A 10,836-nucleotide genomic window follows, 5' to 3' on the forward strand; every position below is an offset into this window, starting at 1 on the left:
TCAACTTAGTCTTACCATCTGAGTAACTTGTTCTGAATTTATCTGTAAATTATTTTCCTAGAAAAGTTTCCAAGCCCTGGCTGGTGTGGCTCAGTGGATTGAGTGCCGGCCTGCTAGCCAAAGAGTCTCTAGTCTGATTCCTAGTCAGGGCACATGCCTGTGTTACAGGCCAGGTCCCTGGTAAGGGGCACCTGAGACAACCACACATCAATGTTTCTCTCCCTGTCTTTCTCCCTCCCCTCCCCTCTCTCTAAAAATAAATAAATAAAATCTTTGAAAAAAACATTTCTAAAATACTTATATGCAGTAGATGTATGCCATTTAAGAACTCAGAAGGGTTTTTAAACTTTAATTATACTTTAAATCAATTTTCTTCTCTAATATAATTACTTTTACTGATGTTATCTCAATTCATATTTAAATTAAATTCAATGTTCATTATTCTATTTGCTGCTGTCTATGTGATAAATTGTGTTTACTGGACAGAATATTGAAGCTGATTTTTTTAATAAAGGCCTATCTATATGTGAGTCATATCAGATACTGGTTTTATTCTAAATCCATGTTATTTATAGTAAATTGTTGGGCTAAATTGTATAAATTTAATGCCTACTCCTGAAAATATAATGTTAATGGTAAAAATTTTATAGATATATTTTTCACCAACAAATATCTCTTATGTAGCTTGTGTGCTCAGAGTTTCTGGTTTCATTTCTAAATTTTATTTTAACATACAGAAAGAAAAAAAAATCTCAAATGAATTATTTAGAAAGTGATGCTGGTGAGATGCTTATAGGTGTTAAAATTAATATCTTTTCCTTATGATAAATACATAAATTATCAAACAACTTGAAAAAATTCTATATTTGTTGTATATATAATTTTCAATTGCCCTGTTATAAATTGTTGGGGAAATTCATATCCCTGACTCAAAAGTTATTTTTTTGTTATATATTACTCTGAAAATTAATATCTCAATATTTTAGTTACTATTTTAAGTTTCAGACTCTAAGAATGATGAAATCAGACACCCTTGACTTATTCCCGATCTTTAGGGGAAGGGTTTTAGTTTTTGCCCGTTGAATGTAATGTTGGCTGCACATTTCTTGTATATGGCTTTTATTATTTTGAGTTGTGTTCCCTCTATTCCCACTTTGTTGAGTGGTTTTTTTTTAATCATAAATAGGTGTTGGATTTTATCTAATGCTTTGTTAGCATCTATTGATATGATCTGGTGATTTTTGTCCTTTATTTTGTTTACGTGATGTATTACATTTATTGATTTTCTTGAATTGCACCATCGCTGCATCCCTGAGATGAATCCCACTTGATCATGATGTTTGATCTTTTTAATATGTTTCTGAATCCAGATCCCAGCATTTTGTTGAGGATTTTAGCATCTATCTTCATCAGAGATATTGACCTGTAATTTTCTTTCTTTGTTGTGTCTTTACCTGGGTTTGGACTTAGGAGGATACTGGCCTCCTAAAAAGAGTTTGAGAGTCTTTCCTCTTCTTGAATTTTTTGGAATAATTTGGGAAGGTTATGAGTTACTTCTTCCTTAAGTGTTTGGTGTCATTCACCCGTGAAGCCATTTGGTCCAGGGTTTTTGTGTGAGGGGAGTTTTTTGATTACTGCTTTAATTTCACTAGTTGTTAGTCTATTCAGGCTTTCCGCTTCTTCTAGATTCAGTTTTGGCAGATTGTATTTTTCTAGAAATTTGCCCATTTCACCCAGGTTGTCCATTTTCTTGGCATACAGTTGTTCATAGTAATTTCTTACAATCCTTTGAATTTCTGTAGTATTGGTTGTAACCTCTTTCAATTCTGATTTTATTTATTTGGGTCCTCTCTCATTTTTTCTTGATGAGTCTGGTTAAAGGTTTGTCTATTTTGCTTATCTTTTCAAAGAACCAGCTCCTGGATATATTGATCCTTTGAATTGTTCTTTTGGTTTCTCTGTTATTAAATTGTGCCTCGACCTTGATTATTTCCTTCCTTCTATTCACTCTGGGCATTGTTGTTGTTCCTCTAGTTCTTGTAGATGTAGGATTATACTGTTTATTTGAGATTTTTCTATTTTCTTTAGGTATGCCTGTGTTGCTATGAACTTCCTTCTCAGCACTATCTTCGCTGTGTCTCATAGCTTTAGGGTTGTTGTGTGTTCAGTTTTATTTGTTTCTAGATTTTTTAAAAAATTTCTTCCTTGATTTCATTGTTGGCCCAATTATATTTCATAACATGTTATTCAGTCTCCATGTATTTGAAAGTTTTTGAGATGTTTCCTTGAGGTTGGTTTCTAGTTTCAATCCATTGTGATATGAGCACATGCTTGATATGATGTGTTGTTGTCAGTGTCTTTCGTGGAGTCCTCTAAGATTGTCTTTATATATTTAGGTGTTCCTATGTTGGGTGCATATATATTTATAAAAGTTATATCCTCCTGTTGGAATATTCCTGTAAGTATTATGTAGTGACCTTCTTTGTCCCTTTTGATGGCTTTTGTTTTGAAGTCTATTTTGTTTGATATAAGTACTACTACCCCAGCTTTCTTTTCATGTCCATTCACTTGGAATACTTTTTCCCACCCCCTCCGCCGCAACTTGTGTAGATCTTTTGTTCTGAGGTGGATCTGGAAACTTTATACAGATGTCAAATACCTGCACAAGGTAGCTCTTACTTCCCTCGATTCCTCAGGGGCAATAGGAGTCTACAGAAATTTTGATTCAGAAATAGAAAAATCAAGAACCAGCTGCTTACAAGTTCACAAAATATGGATATTACAGCAGATGTTTTCTAACACAGTTGCACTGCAGAATAGAAAATCTTGAAACATACTAGAACTCAGAGACTTCTGGAGACATTCTAATCAGATCCCAAATTCTCGATCTAGTGTTCTTTATATAATGCTGAATTCTTATCCTCCCTGCTCCACTGGAAATGAATTATTTATCCATTAAATTTTTGGTTTTTCCTTTTATTCTACATGGTGTGTGTTTGTGTGCACCTGCAGCTACCATGTACCAGCTAGCGTATCAGCAGAAGAAGAATAGAAGGAAATAATTGATTTAAAAAAATATACAAAGATGGGTGCGGTTATGGAGAAATAGCAAGAGATAGCAGAGTAGTAGAAGTGGCAAGGAAAGAGAGTGATTAATGGAACTTGAGGCTAGTGTGTATATAATATTAGCTTCCAACAGCAGCTTTGTGAGTATATATTAGCTTCCAACAGCAGCTTTGTTCTTTGGTGAAGGGAGGCAGCAAGCCCAAGAAATCCAGGATGGTGAAAGCTGGGAGAGTAAATAACCCAACCTTATTATTTTTAATCTTCTTGCTGGTGTTATCCATTAGCCAAGCTCAACTAGAAACTCAAGGGCAGTGGGCCCACAACAGTTTATAAATGTTAGCTTTCTGACATTGTACAAGAGGATGAATATTGAACATGGGTGAGCACATAGAAAATATCTAGCTCAATAGAGTAAAACAACAGTTTTAGCATTGATCCTTGGATCGCTACCCACAAATAGGTCAAGGCGATGAGCAAAATTAGTCAGCAGGACTGAGAAGAAGTGGCCATTGAAGTTAGGGGGGGGACAAGTGGAGATGGTATCTGGAAGCTGAGTAAAAATTATGTCAATGAAGAAAAAGTTATCAAGCACATAAATACTGAGATTTAACCATTGGACTAAGCAATGTGATAGTCATTGATGACTTTTATAAGAAGAGTTTTACTGGAGCAATGCCTGCTTGTAGAAAATTTAAAGAAAATATGAAAATAAAATAATAGAAACACCAAATATACTAAGGAGTTGGGCTGCAAAATAACAAAGAATTGCCATGTGTCTTGGGGTTGAGAAGTGTAGTCAAGAGAAGGTATTATTAACAATTAAGGAAAATAAACGTGCTTTTAGCAGATGAAATATATGCAGTAGGAAGGAACACGGTGATAATGCAGAACATGATTAAATAATTGTGGGAACTGTGGATTTGAAGGTAAAGGAAAGATAGGATTTAGTTTATAAGTGAAAACACTGGATTTAGGCAGACATGCCTTAGATAGGAGCTTATATAGTAACAAAAAGTAAGGCAAATGCTCTTAGGTTAGTGGAGAGAGTATGTTTGATTCCCTTCTGTATGTTTTTATTTCTCAGAGAAATATAGTGGAAAAGTTGAGAATCAGGATAAGGAATGAGATGGTGAAGTATTGAAGTAGAAGTTGTGAAATATTTATCTAGAAAAATCGATAAGCAATGTACCTGGGAAATGTGATAAGATTCTGCTGGACATAGATAGCAGTCCTTTGTTTTATAAGATTATGAAACAAGGTGAAATAAGTCACTTCTGAAAAGTGTGTTGCATGTTTTAATGGGAAAATATCGACTGAAAACCACAAGGAGAACAAAGAATACTTGACTCCACCTTGGCCCTAGGGGTTCACGAGTTGTGAGGTTAGAAACAGCCTCCTTTGTCAGGGAAATCAGTCTCATGATCCCAGAGTCTACTTCGATTAAATGTACCTGGGATCAAAATATTTTGAAGTTAATAAGAAATTTTGTTTGTATAGCTCTCTTATTAGAATTGAATCAATTTAATCCTGAACTCATATCTTTATCTAGGTTTCTCTTATGAACCTCAGACTCATATACCCACGTGCACTTTCTTTTCCCTAGAAGAGCACCTTCTGCAGCCTCAACCCTTTCAATAAATGCATCATCAACTTGAAGTGGGTAGGCTCAAAAACTTCGCTGTCATCCTTAACTCCGCTCTTGCATAGCTTGATCCCTTCCTTGAGTCCATTCTACTGACTCTATCTTCAAAATATACCTAAAAGTACTGGAGTAAGTTGGCACATTCATGAACTGGGTTGGATAATCAGGCTTGTGACCAAGTTTTGCACACTTTTTTTTTGTTTTTTTTTTAAAAAATTATTGTTATTCAATTAGAGTTGTCTGCATATTCTCTCCATCCCTCCACCCCACCCCAGCCAATCCCACCTCCCTCCCCCACCTCTACCCTCCCCCTTGATTTTGTCCATGTGTCCGTTATACTAGCTCATATAAACCCCTCTCTCCACTAAAGTTTTGTACACTTTAAAGGACTGACTTTAAAAATGCAATCACGAAATTGTAACTTTGGTGAGTTTGTAACAGATACAGGGAGTTTTGCAGAAAGGTTGAATAAAATATCCAAACAAGAAAATTCTGTTTGAAAGCATGAGTGTTTCCAAGGCAGATGGAACTAGAGGAGCCAAGATTTCAGAGGGAAGAGTTCATTATGATGCTTTCCTTCTCTGCATTTATGCCTATTTTTGGCATGCGGTGAGGCTCAAGGGGCAACTGAGAAGCTAAACAGAAGGTGGCAGAAAAAAGAAGCCAGTGAAGCTTTTGGCAATATCACAGAGCAAAAGAGGTAAAAAATGAAGTTGCAGGTTGCAAAGGCAGCCAGGATTTGAGATCCCAAGGTCCACGAGAAAAGACAGGTGGAGAGAAATGAGGATGACATTGCATTTCTTACCTTCAAATCATCTGGTGATTTTGTGTCCTGCTCAGTGCAGGAAGCTCAGTAGCCAAGCAAGATGGACTAAAAACAGAGTGGCGCTGGAGGAGGACTGACAGTACTACCATTCAGACTGGTAATGAATACTTTCAGTACCATTTGAATGAGGATAAGGGGAATTTCAAAACTCACTTGTGATTAAATATTTAATTTAAAAAAGTTCATTTCCCTAAATGTTATTCTTGATTTATATTGCTTACTTTTATTTTGAGTTTTTATGGCATATCTGTAAATATTGTTTATTTCTTTATTAATCCATATTAATGTAATTAAACCTAATTTTAAAACATAGTCATGAATTAGGTATGATAATCATATACTTATCTAGCAGACTTAAGCAGCATTGGCTCAATATTCTTGTTAGATATTTTGTACCTGGAAATTGAAAGAAGATTAGCTAAAGATTCTATTGTAAAAATTACCAATAAATTAGATGATAAAAGTATTTTGCCATTATGCATTACTTGGAGACTATGTTGCTAAAAAAGAGGTGCCGAATTATTCTGTAAAGATAAAGCAAACTACTGATAGCATATTCTAAATACATATACTCACTTTTCCCTCCTTATTATACAAAGTAGAAATAATATAGCCTACAACATACTATATTTGTTCATAGAAAATAAATTGTAATTTGCCAAATTTTAGAGTGTCATAAGGAATAATTTTATTTAATAAAACTAAAAATATCTTTAATCAAAACTCAAGAAACATTGACAAAATCTAATATTTCATTTGTTGTTTAAATAAATTTTATTTTACTATTACTTCTATTTACTAAATCTTATAAAAGAATCTAAAATATGAACATAATTTGAATCATTTAAATTTTTAATTTTTAGGATGCAAATTAAGTGGAACTTTAACATATCAAGTATACAAAATTGATCAAATAAACTACACATAAACCATAAATACACATTACTATATATAAACTATATAAAATTAACCAAAGGTTATAATAATTAAGTAGCTAAAGTTTTAATTTTGAGCAAGAAACTTTCATACTTGTGATTTTATTGCTGGATATACTACATATGTTTAATCTAGTGCCATCAAAACAATGACATGAGAAGAACAATAGACTTAGAAAAAAAATACTTCAATTCTATCCCAGTTTTTACCATTGAAAGCTTTTAGTCTTGGATAATTAAATTAAACCTTTTTTGGACACAAATTAACTCATCAGGAAAAAAAAATCAGAAAATTTTAAGATTTTATATTGCTCAGAAAATTTATACTTGTATCATCTGGGTTAAACGATTTTTTTTTAATATATATTTTATTGATTATGCTATTACAGTTGTCCCTTTTTATCTCCCCTTTATTCCCCTTTGCCCTGTCCACACCCCCAGCATCATTCCCCCAACTTAGTTCATATTCATGGGTCATACATTTAAGTTCTTTGGCTTCTTCACTTCCCATATGATTCTTTACCTTCCCCTGTCTATTTGGTACCTACCATTTATGCTTCTTATTCCCTGTAACTTTCTCTCCATTCTCCCCACCCCAACCCATTGATAATCCTCCATGTGATTTCTATTTCTGTGAATCTGTTCCTGTTCTAGTTGTTTCCTTAGTTCATTTTTGTTTTATTAGGTTCAGTTGTGAATTTGCTGTCATTTTACTATTCATATTTTGATCTTTTTCTTAGATAAGTCCCTTTAACATTTCATGTATTAAGGGCTTGGTGATGATGAACTCCTTTAACTTGACCTCATGTGGGAAGCACTTTATCTGCCCTTCCATTCTAAATGAGAGCTTTGATGATTAGAGGAATCTTGGATGTAGGTCCTTGCCTTTCCTAACTTCGAATATTTCTTTCCAGCTCCTTCTTGCCCATTAAGTTTCTTTTGAGAAATCATCTGCTAGTCTGATGGGAACTCTTTTGTAGGTAATTGTTTCCTTTGCTCTTGCTGCTTTTAAGATTCTCTCCTTAGCTTTCATCTTGGGTAATTAAATTATGATGTGCCTTGGTGTGTGCTTACTTGGGTCCAACATTTTTGGGACTCTGAGATTCCTGGACTTCCTGGAAGTCTATTTCCTTGGCCAGATTAGGGAAGTTCTCCTTCATTATGTTTTCAACTAAGTTTTCAATTTCTTGCTCTTCCTCTTCTCCTTCTGGCACCCTTATGATTTGGATGTTGGAACATTTAAAGTTGTCTCAGAGGTCCCTAAAAAATCTCATTTTCTTGAATTCTTGTTTCTTCATTCTGTTCTGGTTGAATGTTTATTTCTTCCTTCTGCTCCAAACCATTGATTTGATTCCTGGTTTCCTTTCCTTCACTGTTGATTCCCTTTATATTATCCTTTATTTCACTTTACAGAGACTCCACTTTTTCCTCTATTTTATGACCATACTCAACCAATTCTGTGAGCATCCTGATTACCAGCGTTTTGAACTCTGCACCTGATAGGTTGGCTATCTCTTCATCACTTAGTTGTATTTTTTCTGGATCTTTGATTGTTCTTTCATTTGGGTTATACATTTTTGTCTCAGCATGCCTGTTATGTAGTAATGGGCAGAGCTTTAGGTAGTCACCAGGGTGGAGCAACCCACATAGCTGGGTTGTGACACTATATGTCTGGGAGATGTCTGAGAGGGAACAATGCCACTTGCTCAGCTCTCACTCTGCTTCCAGCCACTTCCTTCACTACCCACAGCAAATTGGGCCCTTCTGGTGCTGATTCCTGGGTGGATGGTTTTGTGTATGTTCTAGGACCCTGTGGGTCTCTCCAATGAACTCTCCTGTGAGGCTGGGAGTTTCTCCTGCTGCTTCAACCCCCATAGATTTTTAGAGTCAGAGGTTTTGAGGCTTTATTTCCCTACACTGGAACCCTGGGTTGAGTGGTCTGTCTTGCTCCCCAGTTGTTCCTCCCAGTTTATCTGCACACAAATGTGGGACCACCTAGTCTGCCAGCCACAGCCTTGCTCACCCCCATCCTCCAGCCACTGCCATGAGTACTCTCCACCCCAGCTGATTTTCTCTGCCCCTCCTACTGATCTGGATGAATGTTTCTTCTTTAGCTCCTTGTTTGTTGGACTTCCACACATTTTGATTTTCTGGCAGTTCTAGTTATTTTTTGATTTTAGATTTGTTGTTGTCCTTCTTTTGGTTGTGCAAGGAGGTAAAGTGTATCTACCTACACCTTCATTTTGGTGGGAAGTCTTGGGCTCATCATTTTTAGTCTAAGATTGTTTTCTCAATATTGAAAGCTGGTATTGAAAGCTTGGATTACTGTAATTATTAAGACAAAATTGAGGGACTGATTTATTTTTAACTGTGTATGTTAAGCTGAAAAAAATCTACCTAGAATTTGAAATTTAATTTTATTGAACCACTAAGAGTTCATTATTCATCTAAATATTTTTTAAACATGAGGTATACCCTACTACACATTCTAAATGAAACATAATTCCTAATATGTTGTTTGTAAGAATGTGTAAGTACATTTTATGTTCAGCTTCAGTTTCTATTGGTTAGTGGTATGCATAGACATGTACATGTGCTGGCATAATATATTCAGTATATATCACAGATAAATATGCATAAATATAATGTATTTGCTATCATATTGTTTTGTTATATGAATTGGAAAATATTATTTTATTATTCAAAATGCTTTTCAAATGTATTGAAAACTCAATTTTCTCAAGGATTTAGAAGCTTTGGTATATCATTTGGAGCAGATATTGCTGGGGAAAGTATATTTCTCTTTTCCCTACTGATGTTGATCTTACATGAGATATATTAGTGGCCCAATATAAAGAGTTGGAGTGTTTAAAGTGTAGACTGGTTTTGTTTGTGTAATTTGAATCAAGTAATATATCAGGGATTTTGTTATTTAATTTTTGCTTACAATTCCATAGAACTATCTTTTGTGTATCTCCTATTGATTATTGTTTTTATACCAAAACAAGTATATTTCTATTGGACTATCTGACACAGGAGATAGTGTGGCATGGATGGCTAGTACAAATAATATAAATATATTTTACTTGAAATAAACAAAAATGCCTACACAGCTCAATGGATCACTTGGAAACCAACTCTTGCTTAACTGTATTCTTAGCAAAAACAAAGCTGAAGTAGAGATACTTTTCTTTTTTGACATGCATGTGGTGATAGGAAAGAAGACACTAATTGTTTTTTGAACACCTGACCATCCCATAAAGTCTGGCCATAGAAGTGCAAACAATGTAAATGAATCTACCATTTCAGTTGTCATATCATGTCTATGTCACCTGTGTATTGTGAGATCACATGTGCTCCTACCAATATACCTGGGAATGATTACTACATCACAGGTACATTTAAGTTCTTGGCAGGAAGGACTGAGAAAAAGTAATTTGGAACAAGTTTTACACTCTATTTAGAACAAATCACTAGTATTCCTTTAAATAGCAAGTTACAATGGAAAGATACTGCCTGGAAGTTACCATATTCACTTTGGTTCATTTTTAGGCTTTGTTTGACATTGACATATTTATTTGAGATTTATATAGTTGTTTGAGTCATTTGCTTATAGTACAATCTTGCCACAATGTATTAAAGCATAAGATACCTGTTATTTCTTCATCTGCATTTTTAAGTGTAATACTCTACTACATCCCACATAGGTCAGCAGTTCTTGAATATTAAAAAAAAGCTAGTAATGGGTAAAATTCTGCTAATAATGCAGATGTCTACAACTATAATGGTACTAGATTGGAAGGAGATAATGAAGGAAGGGAATAAAGCAAACACATTCACGTGCAAGGAATGTGGTTCAAGTATTTGAATTTAAAAACAACTTCTCCAAAGAAGCTGTCTAAAATGGAATTTCCAGAAAACATTTTTTGCCCAACAGAAGGATGTGAAAAGCCCCAATCCAAACTCTTGAAAACTACAGTTATGCAGTGTTATAAACGATGGTTAAAGTAATTGGAGTGAGAGGGATGAATGTGTTTTCCAATCGGCTACAGTTGGTAGCACAACCTCTTCTGCTGTTGGTGGGTCAGTATAAACCATGGAAATACCACGCGTGTTTTGAAGGACAGGGGTAGAAAAACCCTGAACATATTACCTGTCTATATCAGTAACAGGGTTTTATGGCTAGAAAATTTTTCCAAACAGTAAAATGACCCCAAGATTGATCTCTCTCTTCATCATTAAGTGTGGCAGAATTTTTTTTTAAAAAGGTTTACAAGTAGATATAATGAAAACAGAAAATTATAAGGCAGAAAACACGAAAGGATCAAGACAATGATACAGGCTCAACAGTATTCTATAGGCTATAA

The sequence above is a fragment of the Desmodus rotundus genome, chromosome 13 (genome assembly GCF_022682495.2).
Source record: "Desmodus rotundus isolate HL8 chromosome 13, HLdesRot8A.1, whole genome shotgun sequence".
Lineage (NCBI taxonomy): Eukaryota > Metazoa > Chordata > Mammalia > Chiroptera > Phyllostomidae > Desmodus > Desmodus rotundus.